The 18,278-nt window shown below is 43.0% G+C and overlaps 1 protein-coding gene across 6 annotated transcripts in view; it reads left to right on the forward strand.

The window, feature by feature from the left end:
- The first annotated feature begins 13,719 nt into the window (after positions 1 to 13,719).
- Erbin (erbb2 interacting protein) overlaps positions 13,720 to 18,278 on the forward strand; it is a 102,670-nt gene continuing 98,111 nt past the window's right edge. For 5 of the 6 annotated variants that reach the window (XM_029468538.2, XM_029468539.2, XM_021179875.3 and 2 more), the window contains exon 1: positions 13,720 to 14,188. The gene's annotated coding sequence lies outside the window, so the exon portion shown is untranslated. Of the gene's footprint in view, positions 14,189 to 14,211; positions 14,754 to 18,278 lie in introns of those variants that run through there. The other variant, XM_029468542.2, reaches the window with a different exon arrangement.

Genomic DNA, 18,278 nt, shown 5'->3' on the forward strand with positions numbered 1-18,278 from the left:
CGATAAAGGTGGATGAAGAGCACTGACTCCACAAAGCTGTCCTTTGACCGCCACATGTGCACTGTGGCCCCTGCATCTCTCCTCCTCTGTGTATCAGGCACACACAACATTAACAAGAGGAAACGCAAGTCTTTATTTCAAGATGAGCATGGCGGCTGAGCATGGCGTCTGTGTGTGCAATCCCATGACTTCCGAGACTGCGGTGGGAAGAGTGTCATGAATTTGAAACTAGACTTTTTCTGTCACAGTTCCAGGCTGGTCTGGGCTGTGTTGAGCCACTACCACAAAAGAACAAAAGCAAAACCAGACAAACACAATAAATAGGTAAACAACAGCAAAAGCAAGTTGGCATGAGAGTGTGTTGAGGGCGGAGGATCTAGTCTTAGCTATGAACTACTACACTTAGCAATTGCTACAGTTCAAGACAAACATTATGTTCAGAGGGAAGACCATGAATCACCGACTACACAGGTTCACTGGGATACTTGAATAACACTGTTATTAAGGTCGTAGCTTTAGCTGTTTTGGGTGGAATGTTTCTGTATACATCCTTTTGTATACTTCATAAACTGCCTATTTACTGCAATGCATAAATAAATATTGCCTTTATATGAGAAAGAGAGAAAGAAAGAAAGAAAGAAAGAAAGAAAGAAAGAAAGAAAGAAAGAAAGAAAGAGAGGAAGGAAGAAAGGAAGGAAGGAAGGAAGGAAGGAAGGAAGGAAGGAAGGAAGGAAGGAAGGAAGGGTGGACGGGGCCAGTTTTTGTTTTGAGGAGACATAAGAGAAAGATAAAGATATAGGATATATTTGAAAATAAAATTGAAACTCCTTTGCTTTAATTTAATAGATTATTAATTGTGCCAACAAACAAACAAACAAACAAACAAACAAAACAAAAACAAAAACACTAAAACCAATGCTTTAGAAGTGAGGTGCTTGCTTATTTGTGGTATAGAAAACATACTGGTACCAGAACTAAAAGTAGTTAAAAGGTTAAGTGTAGTTTAATAGCTGGAGCTTCAGGGCTGATCCCTGGTGGCTGGGTCTACATCCTTTTGTATACTTCATAAACTCTGTAGTTTCCTAGCTACAGAAGCATTTGCAGGCAAGTTATCTATTAACTGGCGTCATAACTTACTGCTCTAACAAGGATGAATTGAAGAGGAGAAGAGAGTAAAGGGCCTTGGAGGGCTGTGTAAAGGGCAGGATGTTCTGCTGTGTCAGCTGCAGACGTAGGTTAGACACTTCCTGAGAGTGCAGAGAACATCGGGAGCTATGAACCTGAGAGCCCAAGGACATGTCAAAAAGGTCTCCTGGTGAAACTAGACAACTTAGGGACTTAATGGTCTCTTTCAGGTTTCTTTCTTTCTAATGGATTCAGAACTGTATGAATGTGGGAATGTATTCTGCTGGGGATGGAACCCAGGGCTTGCTGCGTGCCGGTCAAGTGTTCAACCAGTGAACTAGGTCTGCAGCTTTGTTATGTTTTATATTATAGATGAAAAATTACCACGTTTAATGCCAAGCCAGTCATGTAAAATTTATTTTTGTTGTTTTGAGACAGGGTCTCATGTACTCCAGGGGTTACCTCACACAGCTACATAGCTAAAGACAACCTTGAATTTCTGACCTTCCTGCCTCCACCTCCTTTGTAATGCTGGAATTACAAGCTTGCATCACAAGGAGTGGGTTCCTTTTTTAAAGTTTTATATTCTTCTATACTTAGCAATTGTTACAGTTCAAGATGAGCATTCTGTTTAGAGAGAAGAGGGCCTTGAATCACTAAATCACTATCTATCTATCTATCTATCTATCTATCTATCTATCTATCTATCTATCTATATACACACACACACATACATACATATATATGTGTGTGTATGGGAAATATACATTATATGTATATTTGGGGAAAATATATCATATCTATGGGAAAATATGTATCATATATATGGTAGATATATATATCAGAAATAATTTTCTGATTTTTATGAGGGATATATTGCTAAATTTCTTCCCTTCTGCTTGATTTATTTAGCAAATTTTAACTGTCTCCTGCTTATACACTGTTCTTGACACACTTACTTCAGTTTTTCAAGAGATTTCATCCTGCTGGTCATGATGCTACAGGAAGATCTTTGGGTGTAGGGGTGTGAGCTCAGATCAGAAATTGAAGGCTAACCATGACTACATAGTGTGTCTGAGGGACTGGAGAGATCACTCGGTAGGTACAGAGTGTGTGCTGCCTTTCTAGAGGACTGGATTCACACCCAGACTGGGCAGCTTACAAGTGCCTATAACTCCAGGGCATCTGACATCCTCTTTTAGTCTCTGTGCACACTTGTATACCTGTGACATTCACAGAAACACAAACACACATATACACATAAATTAAATAATAAATCTTAAAACAAACAAATTAAAAAATAGTGATTTTGAGAAACCCCGGGGCTACGTGAGGTCCCATTTTTTAAAAAGAAGGAAAAAGGGATGGAGAGATGGCTCAGAGATTAAGAGCACTGACTGCTCTTCCAGAGGTCCTGAGTTCAATTCCCAGCAACTACATGGTGGCTCAGAACCATTTGTAATGGGGTCTGATGCCCTTTTCTGGTGTGTTTGAAGACAGCCACAGTGTATTCAAATACATAAAATAAATTAATAAATATTTTTTTAAAGAAAGAAGAATAAATTGATTTTAAATGCATGCTCTCATTTGGGTTTGCGTTAGCCTATTTTATTTTATTTTATTTTTTGGGTTTTTTGAGACAGGGTTTCTCTGTGTAGCCCTGGCTGTCCTGGAACTCACTTTGTAGACCAGGCTGGCCTCGAACTCAGAAATCCACCTGCCTCTGTCTCCCAAGTGCTGGGATTAAAGGCGTGCGCCACCACTGCCCGGTTGCTTTAGTCTATTTTAAAATTCGTGCTTTGTTCACATGTATGTATGGGTCTCACGTGTGTGCCTGGTGCCTGTAAGAGCTCAGAAGCAGGCATTAGATTCCCTGGAACTGGAGTTACAGACAGTTGTAAGCTGCCAAGTGGGTGCTGGGAATTGAACCTGGGTCCTCTAGAAGAGCAAACAGTGTGTTCCACAGCTGAGCCATCTCTCCAGCTCCTTTAGTTTATTATAAGGTATGTCAAGCCTCCCTTTGTTTTCTGTTCGGATCCATGTGCTTTCTCTCTTAGTTGTGTTGATGATGATTGGCAGGAAGCAAACCCTAGGGTGTGTGGAGAGTAGTGAAAGTCCGAGTTAACAAGAAGAGAGGTTCTCCTTCCGCCCCAGCCCCTCCCTGTCTCAGCTCCAGCACTTGCCTCCTCAGATCTTCCCACAGGATTCTCCGGGATTCACAGAAGTGTGCTCTACCAGCCTTGCAGGGAATTACAAAGTTATTTTCCCTAAAGGATCAACCACAGTTCATACCTCTCCCCTAGAAAGCCACTATGTGGTCACCTCTTGTGATTTGCTAGAACTATTTGCTACCATCTTATCCTGTTCAGCCCGTATTTGGTGTCACCTCATATGCTTGTCAGGGATGGGCTTCAGAAATCTCTGCAAATACCGAAGTCCCCAGGCACTCAAGTCCCCTCTACAATAGTTCAGTATTTGCAGGCAACCTTCACACATGCTCCCACATACTTTAAATCACCTCTAGGTGACTTATACTACATAATAAGATGTGCATTCTGTGTAAACGGTTGTATTGTATTATTTAGGGAAGGGAAGAAACCGTCTGTAAGTGTTCAAGATAGATGCTGTTTTTCTTCCAGATACTTCCAGTCTGTGATTGGTTAAATCTGTGTGAAACTCAGATACTGAGAGCCACTGTGTCTTAAAATCAGTGTTTTTCAACATACATAGCATTGCAATTTGGTCTATACTCAAGAAGCCAGATAGTTCACATTCTGGGGCCAGGGTTAAGCATTTTAACTCTGGTCTGCTTGTCATCAGGTTGGCTTACTTCCCTCTGTGTCCATGCCTTAGGAGGACCCTTTGATTGTAGGACAGTGCAGGTCTTTTTTGCCTGTCAAGACTGAAAAGCAATAGTTACCCCAATATCAGGCAGGGCAAAAGCCAGCAAGGGTTTCAGTTATGGTAGATTGGGGCAGTTCCAACTGGACTTCTGTTTCTATTACTAAAACTATTGTTAATATTATTTTAGTGAGACAGGGTCTCATGTATCCCAGGTGGCCTCAAACTCACTATGTAGCTGAAGATGACTTTGAACTTCTAATCCTCTTTTCTCTACCTCCTGAGTTCCTGAATACTAGGTTTACACTCCCCGTTTGTAGGGTGCTGGGATGGAAACCAGTGTTTCTGGCCTGCACCAAGTGAGCCACTCTCCTAGCCTCCAACTGGAGCCTTTATATGTTTTCAAATGTTCATTGCCTGCTGTGTGTTTGTGTGTATGTGTGTGTGTGTGTACACTATCAGTTTATGTCTTTTGTAAATAGTTCAGTTGGACTGTTATTCTCTCTTGACTTACAAGATTTTTAAATATATATTACTGATATTAACTTCTGTTTCTTATACCATTTTTTTTTGTTTTAGTCTGCCATTTATCTTCCAACTTTGTTTATGGTGTCTTTTGCTAAAATGAGTTTGAAATTTTTAAGTAGTTGTATCTGTCAGTCTTTGGTGCTTTCTGAGTTGTTCTATGCTTGGATTCCTATGTGATGGCCATGTGGTAGAAGGGTTAGGAACTGGGCAGACCTTCTTGTTCCCTATGCAGTACTAGGGATTGAACCCAGGGCCTTGTGCACACTAGACAAACACTCTACCCCTGAGATGTGTCCCCATGCCCAGAGAACTGGCTTTTAATTAAGTAGTAGTGTGACTCTGGGCCAATCTCACATTTCTGGGTTGTTTTGTTTTGTTTTGTTTTGTTTTTCACCTATAACATTGGTTAAGCTTGAAGTGAGACACCTTCTTCCTGATTATTGACAATTCACAGATTTTACTCCCCACCCTCCCTGTTGGATTATTTTCTAGACAGGGTTTCTCTGTCTAGCCCTGGCTGTCCTGGAACTCACTTTGTAGACCAGAACTCACAAAGATCTCTCTGCCTCTGCCTTATGAGTGCTGGAGAGCTTTTCTTTGATTTTTAAAAATATTTTATTATTTTTTAAAAGATGGTAGTGTTTATTTTTTCATTTTTTAACATAAAAAAAAACAAAATATAATAAGATAAAGTTAAAACCATTGTATTGAAGTTGGATCAGACAAGCCAACAGAAAAATCAGGGTATCTTTGTGATAGGGTATCTTTGTGTAGTCTTGGCTTTCCTGGAACTCATAGTGTACACTAGGCTGGCCTCAAACTCAAAAATCTGCCTGTTTCCTGAGTGCTGAGATTAAAGGTGTGCACCACTACTGCCTTGTTTAAGAGCAGACCAGACATTCTCTTTGAGTAGACTAGATAATCTCCACAAAGACAGATATTTATTGACCTATAAGCATTTTTAGAGTGTAATTCTTCCCGAATTATTAAGTCTACTAAATTTTAAATCTCTGAATTAAGAAAAATAAATTTTTATATAAAACATGATGAGTTAATACCTTCTCCCCTAAGTGATAGACTTTCTTTTCTTCTCTTTTCTTTTCATTCATTCTTTTTTTTTTTTTAAATGCTCTGCTTTTAATATAGAATTGAAAATGTCCATACTGTGTTAGTCCCTTTTAGTCACTGGGACCAATACTTGAGATAAACAACTTATTAGACATAAGAATTATTTTACCTCAGTAGTGTCAATCCACAGACAGTTGCCGCCATTGCTTTGGGCCTGAGGGCAGGCAGAACATTGTGGCAGAGACGTGTGATGCAGGAAATCTCCTTACCTCATGGCTGCTGGGAATCAGAGACCGGCAAGGAGAAGAGCCCAGGGACCAGATGTACTCCTTGAACACTCTCCCATGGCCTCATTACTTCAACTAGGCGCCACCCTTGGGGAGTTCACCACTGATAGAGTCCTCAAATCCATCACATGCCAGAAACCCATCATCTGGCAGACACACTTTTAACACACACGCCTTTACGAGTCAGATGCTAGTACAATCCTATGTAACTGTAAGCCAATGAATGTCTAATATGGCTTATGCTATTCTAAATACAATAATAGCGGTATTTTACTCATGTGGTGATTATAGTATGCTTTAATGGCCACTATTTAATTTGGCACTTGCAATACCTGTATAATGTTGATATAAACAAGGCCTGTTTTCCCATTTAAATTCCACACATGAGAAAATTAAGTGGCTTTTCTATGGCTCTCAACTAGTAAGTGTTGGGGACAATCTCTGAACTTTTATGCAAGATGACCATATTGATAAGAAAGATTTTATTGGTTATGTTACTTTACAACAGATGAGATAGAAACATCAACTGTCAAAAGGTAGTGGTGGTGCACAGCTTTAGCCTCAGGACTTGGGAGGCAGAGGCAGGTGTATCTCTGTGAGTTCAAAGCCAGCCAGCCTGGTCTACACAGCAAGTTCCAGGACAGCCAGGGCTACACAGAGAGACCCTGTCTCAAAAAAACAAACAGAAAAAAAAAAGTAAATGAAATAAGAGCCATACAGAAATGTACTTCTAGCTCTCAGGAGACTAAGGCAAAAGCATGGAAGGTTCGAAGCCAGCCTGTGCTACACGGGAGACACCCTCCCCATCTAAAAAGGAAAAATATGTATAAAAAAGAAACGTGATTATTTGTGTAAGAAAATACAAAACCTGCAAGAGAGTAACGGGAGGTGGGGAGAAAAGAAGCACCTGTCATGGAAGGAAACCGGAGGGAAAAATAAGAGTAATTGAGTAAAAGCTCAGAAAGCGAAAATATATGTACGGTTGATGGGATGGTTGACATTAATTTAAAATAGAAATAAAGAGATTGGATGGGGGAAACGGGAAAGAGATGAAACGTTTAAAATTATGCTGCTGTTTGGATCAGCTGTGTGGAAGGAAATGCGCAGGCTATTTCCAGAAAATAAATTTATCTGTCAGAGAAAGAAGTATGTTTGGTAAAGTACATTCAGAATGATTCCAGAAGACCCAATTGCGGGAGATCATTTTCCAGACACTGATTAAGCCAGATTTTGATGAGATTTATCCAGTGTTACAGTTATGGCATGTCGGCCTCTGCCAGTGTAGAGGATTTACCCTTTCAGAGATAGGCATGATATAAGGCTTAACTACAGAATAGCTTTCAAAATTTACCTGGTGTTTTAGAGCTGAAAATTTAGCCACTTACTACACCTCAAATTATTTTTATTGTCTAAGCATTTGCTATTTTTCTGGTATTTTAATGCTAAGCAGATTTTTTTTTTTTTAGAATGAAATGCTATAGGAAAACTTTTAATTCATGAAATGGAGACTTAAGTAGGAAAAAAGTAGTTTTGTTGCTTAAAGAAAGATTTATTATTATTTGTCGCCTTGCTTAGAATCGCAAGCCTACATGAATGGGCAATGCATGTCAGTGTTTAAGCTTTTGTTGCTTTAATATTGCTGAGATTTGCAAAGACATTTGTACAGTAATGTGATAGAAACAGACCATGATTCATACCAGGGAGAAGCGGGTTAGAAAGGAAGCAGAGAAAGGTGGAAATGATGAGGATGATCGCTCCAGCGCCGAGGACAGTTTGGGTTTCACATTTGTCACCCTATAGAATCACTTGTCTGCTCTCATTCTCAACGTGCCCTGCTTTGGAAAATAGACCATCGCGGTCTTAGCACTGGTGGGACCGCGGTGTATTACCAGTTTATTTTAAAGTCGCCATTAACTCTAGCTAACACTCCAGACTCTGCCATGTAGCATGCACTCCACTAGCTAGTCCACTTAGCACTGCTGATCCATCTATTGATTGATCGATTGTCAACCATGTAGTCGGTATCAGAGTCCCCACTCCAAAGGGAACACTCAAATTTATGCTGGCAGCTATTGAGGAACTTGGCCCCAACCACTCAATAGCCATGGCTCTGATTCAGTTCTGTTTCAGCAGCCACACAGACAGTCCCTAGGCCCTGATTGTCATCACCTCACATTAAAAATATTCATAGGTACCTGAAATTTAGACTTGTAGCTTACAAATAAATAGAATAGAAGAAAAAGGATTAACAAGTGTAACGGTTCCCCCTCCCTCCCCATCCACACATTCTCTTTCCCAGTTTCAGTTACCCGTCATAGTCAAATGTGGTCTGAAAATACTGAAGGGATTTCTAGAAGTGACCAGCTCTTACCTTTTCAGCCGTATGCTGGTCTGCTTTGTCCTGATGAAACTCACTCTTTTGCCCAGTGTATTCCCATAATATGCAGTATCCACCCATTAGCCACATTAGTGATTCCACTGATTTGTCATGGGTTCTCAGAGCCTGTGTCCAAGGAAAGCCTTACCGATAGGCCATCACTGTCATGTCGTTTATATTACTTTGTCTCATCATTTCAGCTGTATGTCTTGGGTGTTCTGTTTTGTTTTTTACATAGGGTCCTATTACATCACCGAGTAGCCTACATCCTGCTTTTGCCTTGTGAGTCTGGGGTTATGGGTGTGTCCTGCCACACTAAGCTATCTTGTAGGAATTTTACCATCCTCCATCATCACAAATGTAACAGAAGACAATTAGAAAGACTTCATTCACATAGCTTAAAAAAATAAAATTGCACTCTATTTGTGTGCCTCAGTATTGTGTGTGTGTGTGTGTGCAAAGGTCCGAGGACAACTTTTTTTAAAATTAGATATTTTCTTTATTTACATTTCAAATGTTATCCCCTCTCCTGGTTTCCCCTCTGGAAATCCTCTATCCCTTCCCCACTCCCCCTGCTCACCAACCCACCCACTCCAGTTTTCTGGCCCTGGCAGTCCCCTACACTGGGGCATAAAGCCTTCACAGGACCAAGGGCCTCTCCTCTCATTGATAATTGACTAGGCCATCCTCTGCTACATATGCAGTTGGAGCCATGAGTCTGGGGGTACCTGTTAGTTCATATTGTTGTTTCTCCTATGGGGCTGCAAACCCCTTCAGCTCCTTGGGTCCTTTCTCTAGCTCTTCCATTGGGGACCCTGTGCTCAGTCCAATGGTTGGTGTGAATATCCACCTCTGTATTGTCAGGTACTAGTAGAGCCTCTCAGGAGACAGCTATAACAGGCTTCTGTCAGCAAGCACTTGTTGGCATCTACCATAGTGTCTGGGTTTGGTGACTGTATATGGGATGGATCCCCAGGTAGGGCAGTCTCTGGATGGTCATCCCTTCAGTCTCTGCTCCACACTTTGTCTCTGTAACTCCTTCCATGGGTATTTTGTTCCCCCTTCTAAGAAGGATCAAAGTATCTACACCAAAGTGTTTGTGAATTGTATCTTGGGTATTCTGAACTTCTGGGCTAATATCCACTTATCAGCAAGTGCATGCCATGTGTGTTCTTTTGTGATTGTGTTACCTCACTCAGGATGATATTTTCTATTTCCATCCATTTGCCTAAGAACTTCATGAATTCATTGTTTTTAATAACTGAGTAGTACTCCATTGTGTAAATGTACCACATTTTCTGCATCCATTCCTCTGTTGAGGGACATCTGGGTTCTTTCCAGCTTTTGGCTATTATAAATGAGGCTGCTATGAACACAGTGGAGCGTGTGCCGAGGACAACTTTTGAGAGCTGTTTCACTCATGAGTCCCCGGGGGTTGGATCGGAGCCAACAATCAGGCTTGGGGACAGGCACTTTTACCCTCAGAGCCATCCCACAGGACCTTACATGATTTTCATTGTTATGTCTTGTCACGATTAACTTATTGCCCCTGATCTTTTAATGCCCTTAGTCTATAAAGCAGACTTTCTCATCAGTATGTATGTATATGAAAAGCAATACATTCAAGGCTGGTACTGTATGGTGCGTGTTTTAGGCATTGCTAAGATTTCGGGAATGTTTCTGTGCATGAGAGGCGACTGTTGTACTGGAAACTCCAAAAACTTTTATGGAAACCTTTTTACCGAGAGTCTTCCCCTGTAATTCATAAAATATTAACAAATCTTTTTTTGTTGTTATGGGAGGGGGAATTCTATTTCCAAAGTATCATTAACAAATCCTGGTATTGGTTCCTGCAGGTCCTGAGCTGCCCCCCTGACCTCCTGCCCTTGCTCTATCAAGGAGCCAAGAGGGAAGTGGAAAGAGGAAACTTGAATCTCTATTTTAAAAAAATGTCATGAGCCTAGACTTATTTTGACCTAGGCTTGTTTTTGATCTACCCCCCCCCCCCCCGGTAGTCAGAAGATTCGTTCTCCTAAACTCATGATACACACACACACACACACACACACACACAGGTATGTAATACAGAAAGCTTTGGCTTTAGATGACTAATTCTGTGTCAAAGGCTGAGAAAAGCAGTGCAAGGCTTCTCCTTGCACTCTGCCCATGTCGCTTCCCCAGTGCTTGAGCATTATAAATGCCTGGCTGCTGTGGCACCATGGCAGAAGGTCTTTTAACAAATCAAGCAAATGAACAGATACCAGTGCCAGTGCCCTCTCTCTGGTCCATTTTTCTGGTGGGCTGTATAAGCATTCTTTGGAATTCTAGAGACCTCACAAATGTTATTTTAATGAAGTGGCTTCTCTCCACTAGTGTTCTCCTCCTCAGCCCTGGGTGAGAAGGGGGATCACAAAGAATGTCTCCCTGTGTCTCTCTGAGAGTGACATTGGGGAAGCTGAACTGCTATCAACAGGTCACCCTTGAAGGTGGTCCTAGAGGCCAGTTTGCCACTATAGAGCCACAGCAAGGCACCCTTGCTAAGGGTGGTTTTAGTTTTCTGTTTAATCATAAATGAAAAGCTTAGCCAGCCCTTCTTTAGTTCAAGGTCCTGTGAGAGGATTTTCAATGAAAACTACGCTAAAGCACAGAACAAGAGCGTTTATGAGAAAGCCCAGATAGAAGACTTGGCTATTTCTGTGTGTCTGTTCATGTTAGAACTAAACAGTGCTGAGTAACAGAGACTGGTCATTTGTCATTACTGAATACCTGATCATAAATGGAGCAGCCATTTCATAGATACAGAACGTCTGGGAAACACTTCATAAGGGTTTATTAAAGAAACATTTGTCCAAATAGGCAAAGTGGATTCCGACTTCAAACACATGGACTAGTAGAGCATTTTCCTTAAAATTATGAGCAATATTATTATAGCTCTGTCTCAGCTGAACAGGACATAGTAAAACATGCACCACTCTTGGGGCTCATCCTACAGCAGAATCAGAACTTTGGTAACAGTTGAATGGGGACCGTTTGTTGCCTGTATTCCTGTTCTCTGTACTATCTAAGAAGCGAGGCTCATTCTCTATTCACTCAGCAGCGACATATGCTATCTTCGTTTTCTCCTTCCACTAAAAGCTGCTTTAGAGATCAATCTGATGAATTAGGTATAAATGACTACTGTTAAGGCTTAAAATATTACCTTTCCTGAGATTATGGCTTTGCTCTAGAGAAATAAACCCCGAGGGAATAAGTGCAACTGACAGAATTGCAGGTGAGTTATGGCGACTTTTAGTCAGAGTGGTAGTCACAATAGTCCCCAGCAGGAATTTACATTTAAAAAAGGCTAGGAGCAGGACAAGTTTTAACCTAGAGTTGGGGTTTCCTGTTATTTAGGCTGGGGTTAGGTTTGTTTCAATCTCTACTACCCCTTTCCTCACATGGTGCTGGAGATCAAACCCAGGGCATGGGTTCTACTAATAAACTACATAGGGAGTTAAATTTAGTAGGGTCTAAAGCTACAGGATGCAGTAGTACTGGAATCCCAGGAGTAAACAGAGTTCTCACTGGATGGAAGCTGCTTCATCCAGGACACTTTAGAATAGTGACCTTTTGATCATAGCCTTGCCATTGAGCTCTGATCAAACTCCAAACATTTTCCAAAGATGGTGTAAAACAAAACGTTCTCATGTCCGTTGAAACAGTCTGTACAAATACACTGTTTTTAAAATATACAATGGTTAAGATCCCTATTAGTATAAAATAGATTCCCAAGTTGAAATGACTAGTTCTGCCATTCCTGGGGCTGTCATTGAATGTTTTTCAGAGACTGCTCTGAAACCCTGGTACCACTGTTCTCTTACGGCTAAGAATCTAATGCTCGTGTTAGTCAATTCTAGCAGTTTTGGGTGTAGTTAAAATGCTTCCACTTCAATTCAAAATGATGTGAATATCTTTGGAATTATGCCAAGTATTTGTCTCTGGCATAGAACTCACTTTAGTAAATAATTCTTTGGTGGACTTCGTGAACTCTTTCCCTTGGATGCAAGCCAAAACTCATCTGTAAGGCATATAGCTTTTTATTCAAAGTTGGTGATGAATAATTATCTCTGGGCTACAGACGGAAGAACTGAACCAGTGGCTTGAAGGACCCAGAGGCTAATTACCATCCCTGTGCATAGTTAATACAGCAGAGTGGGGGTGGACGATGGTTTGCCCAGACTCTATTCCATTCCCTCGGGTAAAACAAGGATGTTCTGTCTGCTAACATACTTAAAGCAGTAACTGTAAAAACGGCAATGTTATGGTTGAAGCTTTCTAAGCCATATGTGTTGACAGAATGCTTAAGTCTCTCTCTGCAATAAACGCAAACCCTGCCAGGCAGAAAGAACTACCAGGGCCAGCGCGACTGACTGAACGACTGCACGCCCGAAAGCGTAGGGGCTGGAAGGCTTCGCAGCGCTCGGAGTGCATCCAATGTTTCCTCTAACAAAGGCACCGTCTTGAGGCAATTTCGCGGGCCACGCTCCCCCCTCCCAGCACCAGCTTTGTCTCCTCGGAGGGGCCCCCAGCCGCGTCGCCGCTTGCAGCCAGCTCGGAGGCCGGCCCGGCGTGGGAAGAAGCTGCACCGAGCAGCGGCGGTGGTTTCCTGCAACCTGAGCGTGCCATTAGAGGCGTCGGAGTGCTGCAGCTGAAAGAGATACCTGCTGCCTGGAAATCGGGGCTGCACTCGAACAACCTCTTTGCACCAATTACGGTCGTACAAAGAAACTCGATCGGCCGGGGCGGCGGAGGCCTCGCGGGGTCCTGGAGGGCGGAGGGGAGCCCGGCGGGCCGGGCCCCGGGAGGGTGGGTGGCGGGCCTCCCGCCGCGCGCCTCCCCGCCAGCCCGCGGCCCCCGGCCCGCGCCCCCCGCCGCCGACGTCGTCCGCGTAGACCCCGTGCGCGCTGACTGGCTCGCGCCGGCCTTCGCCCGGCTGTGGGCGGTTGGGGCGCCCCCGCGGGAGGCCGCCCCGCCCCCGTCGCCGCCGCCGCCGCCGCGCGCAGCCTCGGCCCCCTTAGCCGCCGGGGCGGTGGCGCTGTTGCCGCCGCGGCCTGTGAAGCAGAAACTCCCTCCACCCCGGCCCGGCCCGGGTCCGCCTCCTCCTTTCTCTCCTCCGCCTCGCCTCCCCTCTCCGTCTCCCGCTCGAGAGTGAAGGTGGCGCGGCGGCGCGCGACGCAGCCTGGGCCCCCGGCGCAGGCCCGCGAGCTCCCGAGGAGATCGCGCCGCCGCGGCCGCGACCGCGGGGAAGGAGGACGGAGGAGAGCGCAGGGACGGCGGCGGGAAGCCCGGAGGGTTCGAGCGCGAGCGGCAGAGACAGGGCCGGCCGGTCGGACCGCCCGACGGACGGTCGCCTTCCAGCCTGCGCGGCCGGTCGGCTCCGGCTCGGAGCGGCGGGGGCCGGGCGGGCGCAGGGCGCGGCCGGCGCACTCGAGACAATACCCGCGCGGCGCGGCTGTGGGGGCGGAGGCCTAGTGCGGCCCAGGCCGGCCGAGCTCCGCGTCCTCGCCCCCCGTGGGCCGCGCGAGGTTCCGCGGCTCGGGGCGGGCGCCGTCCCCTCCCCCTCGGCGGCGCGCCGCCCCGGGGTTCCGGGTTCCCGGGCCCCGAGCTGGAGCCTGCTTTTCACCCAGGCAGGAAGTGAGTTTCGCACGGCAATTCCGGGCGGTGTCACGAGTGAAAAGTTTTTTCCTTCGGCGGAGAAGCGAGCCGGGGCTGGGAAACTCCTGACACAAGTCGCGAGCAGGAAGCCAGCCCGCACCCCAGCCCCCACCGGAGCAGCCGCACTGCTGCGGCCGGCCGGGCGGGCGGCAGCTCCACATCCGCCTCGTCCTCACGGGAGCCTCGGCGGGGCCCGGAGCCACTGAGGAAGGGCAGGGAACCATGTCAAGCCGAGCCTCGGGACGGCTGCCCTGAGACACCCTGAGAGGTAATTTCTTTTCTTTTTTTTTTCTTTTACGGGAAGCGTCGGGCCAAGTTCGTGGGCCGGAAGCGATGGTACTTTAGTCCACCTCGCTCTGCCCGACTCGTCTCCCTTCTTTCTCCCGTGCCTTGGCATTTTAAGCCGCCGAATAGTAGAACTGATTTCTCCCCCTCGCCCCGTCTACCGTCTGGATTCCTTTCTTTTTAAGATGGGGATTGTAAGAATGCGGTGGGACGAAAAGTTTTTCAGCCATCGGAAGAAAGAGTTCCTTTGTTGAGCAGGAGGGCCAGAAGTTTTAGTGCTCCGGGACGTATACATTGTATATCAAGTTGCTGAGGCTGGCAACTTTTGTTTCCGAAGAAAGTTGAGTCTTCTGGCTGCGGGGAGAGATTGAGTCCCTCTCCCTGAGATGGCTGCCACATTTGTTTATGTTGGTGCCGATTGTTTTGGTTTTCGCGTGAATCCTACGCGGAGGTCGTTTCGGTAGAACACGTCTGGTTCTTTGGACTTCAGAAACCGGCTGCCTGCCATTCCCGGTTGCTTTTTCTGGACAGCGAAGGCGCCACTTGTAGTAAGTCGTGCGTTTTTTTTTTTTTCAGTCAGTAGCTTAACAGTGCTTGTTTGGTTACTTGATTGAAGACAAGTAACTGCTAGATTTTTCTTGAAACTGGCGTTCTAGGAAGCAGAATGTCGTAAAGATTAAGGATAAGGTCGGAGAAGGATATGGCTACAAATACAAAACAAAACAAAACGCTAAACACCTGCAAGTAGTTGATTGGTCAGGACTTGTATGCAGTTCCGAATAGGAACAACACTGGAAGAGAAGCGAAATAAAACCCTTAAGATTTTCAGGAGAGTCACACTGTGCGGAAAAAGCGGCGCTGTTTTGCAGTTGTATGTGTGTTGGCCCATCTGTTTTTGTTTGCTTCAGCCTAATAAGTGATAGGTACGGACTGTTCGGACAGGAATTCGTGAAGCATGGCAGACATTCCACCAGTCAGACCTAGGGACGCTTCTGAACCGATGGAGTTTTCTTTATGGGTAGAACTAATTTTGGTTGCAGTAAACCCTGCTGTCTTTTCCCTTAGTAGTGTTTCAATTGTGTGTGTCTTTTAAAGTTTAATTTGCTCCCCCTGCCTCCAAGTACTTCTGTGGTAAGGGAAGTGACAGATAATACTGTATTTTAAATAAATATTAACTATAGGTAGATGTAGCTTAAGCTTAAATTGATGTTTAATCAGATATTACCAGAATAATTACCAGAAACCTGAGGAAAAAGAGTTGACTTCCTTTAGTTCAAAAGAAGACAGGTAGGTTTTAAAGATCAGGATCAAGTGAGCTCACAACTTGTTCTTGGCTGTTTGGCTTTCATTAAGTACATTTCAAAAGGAGAGTCGTTCCAGTACTTATGTTGTTGTGTTATTAGGGCTTGGTCTCTGGAGTTTTTGTTTTCATTTTTATTTTATTGGTGAGATTTGTGAACCATCAAGCTATTCCTGTTAAAAGTCAGATTGCTTTATGAAGGAGTTTAAAGTGCATTACTGGTGGACTTTATGATTTGGGGACGTATAATTAGGCAGCAAAAGAGGTTAATCTTGAGCATATGAAAGAGGGAAACAAAATAAATGACATTGAACTTCGCTTTCCTTTTATGGCTTCTACTTGGCTTCAGCCTCAGAGCCTGAATAGAGCAAGTCTTTTAGAGAATGAACACTTGCAAAGATGTTTTTGTGTCATTCCATTTTGTATAAAGTATTGTCACTTGAAAATGCCTATTTAACACCCCCACCCCTTAAGGAAGTAGGTTATTTTTGAAAGAGTAGTGTGTTTATATTTTGACATGTTGAAAATGAGATGTTCCACCTTTGTGAACCTTTGATTCCCTTTTTCCTCAACAAGGCATTTATTTTGCAGTTAAGATTGGGTACATTTAGCATCAAATTAGCTTAATGAATTTTAGGTTTTATACTATTCTCAAGCCAAATATTTTTGGAGACTTATTTAAAATGAAGCAACGGATTGAAAAGAGATTTCTTCTTACTTACAAGACAGTGATTTGAAGTCTTTCTGAATGGCCTTAAAATCTATATATTTTCAGCATTGGGTGAGGGAAAGCCTCCCCTCCCCAGTTAAATTGTGAGATAAAACACTTGCAGAGTGTTTGCCTGCACTGCATAGAGAAGTCTGGTAATGAAGACAGTCACGAGCTTTCAAAGCGTCTCCTGGTTCAGTGTTACGATGATTCTTTGCCATTTAAGAACAAGCTATTTATTGTTGATGTCATGTATAAAATGCTTCAAGAGATTAAAGAATGCAAACAGTTTTTATTGTGCTATTTTTAACCAAGTAATAACTATAGAGATATTTTACACTTATTATTGGTAATAAACTTCTGAAATTTGGTTGTTTTAGGCATTTTATATATTTTTTTTTATTTTTGACTCTTTTCATTTCAAAAATACTTTGTAGTAAACACCATCTGCCAAGGACCATACTTTAAATCCTGAGAAAATTAGGTACTTATTTGGGCATTTATTTGAAATAATTGCTTATCAATAACATGATTTTAGAGTTTAAGTTCCTTTTTATTATAGGAAAAGAGTAGGGCAATATTTACAAACTATTTGGGATTATACAGAATTTAGTGAGTTGGATAGCAAATGCATTTCTTAATAAATGTTGATATTTAGAGTTTCTTTAAATACACCTACTTTGTTGCTTCCATTTTAATCTTGACTCTGTCTTATTCATCCATTTTTTTTTCTGTTTTGTTTGTTGTTGAACAATGACCCACAACACTGAATGGCTTTCTCACTTCCTTTCTTGACAGCAGTGTTACACTTTCTTAACTGTTCATAATAGATTAATTCTTGAATGCACATTATTTTTGTTGGAGTACAAAATGTATATATGCATTCTGTTCTGAGCTACTTACATTTGAATTAGGGGAATTTCATTTCCCCTTCACACGTATTCTCTCCTTCCTCAGCACTGGTCTGACCTACTCTCATTGTACTCCCAGTTTTCAGGTTTACAGTTTATCTTTCTCCTCTCTTGGGTTTCCTAATTTTAAAGCCTGCCATTACTCAACTCTCTCTTCTAATTCCTTTAATTTTATTTTAATTTTTCTTTTATTAATGTACTAGTTTATCCTATTTTTCCATGTTCATAAAAATTTAGTTATATTTTGCTTTGCCTCTTTTTTCCAAAGTTCCTTAGGCCATGCATTTCTCCTCAAAGTGTTTGAAATATGAGACAAAACAATCGATTTGATCATTCTGTTTAATTCTGATGATGTTTGCATTCCAGCTCAGTGTCCATGGCATGTTCATGTTTATTAGTGTACCACTTTGTTTTATGCTGTGTCATTGATTTTCTTTTCCTGCCTCAGTGTCTCTGCAGTCAGACTTTTCCAGTTGTGTGCATTCATCTGTCTCTATCCATAATTGCATTGCTACTCTACCACATTATTTTTGTCACTTCCAGTTTTGTTCCACTGCATAAAGTCCTTGTCATGCATTGTACATGATAGTGTGAAAGAGAACAGAAAATAAGAGCATCTGAAAGTAAACAGTGAAATAACGCCCCACTCAATGTGAACTGTATGCATCTATGAATTTAATTGTATAGCATGTTTTAAGAAACCCTAGGAAACAACAAAAATGCATTGTGTAATCAAAATAGGTGTAATAATGCCTGTGAAGTTTATTCATGGGGACACCCTTATTCAGATCTTTGTGCATAGTGAGCTATTCTAGGCTTCTTGGTGTGCTAGAAGGATTGAGAAAGGCACATTGACAGCACCATGAAATTATGACTGATGAGTATTACAGCGAGAGAATGGGAAAATGGAAAGAAGATTGAAGAACTTAGAAAGTACAGATGTTCTGAACTTATGATGGGAGGGCATTGCATGCTAACAAACTGATCACAGCTGGAACTAATCAAGAATGTACTCATTTTAGCACACCTACCAAGTGTGATGGCTTAGGTAAGACTGACTACCTTACCCATGCTCAGAACACTTTCTAATCCTGCAAAATCATCTCACACAAAGCTTAATTTATAGCAGGTATTCAGTATCTCCTGTATTGAG

This window comes from Mus caroli, unplaced genomic scaffold, assembly GCF_978045245.1.
Source record: "Mus caroli unplaced genomic scaffold, Mus_caroli_1 scaffold_15, whole genome shotgun sequence".
Taxonomy (NCBI): Eukaryota; Metazoa; Chordata; class Mammalia; order Rodentia; family Muridae; genus Mus; species Mus caroli.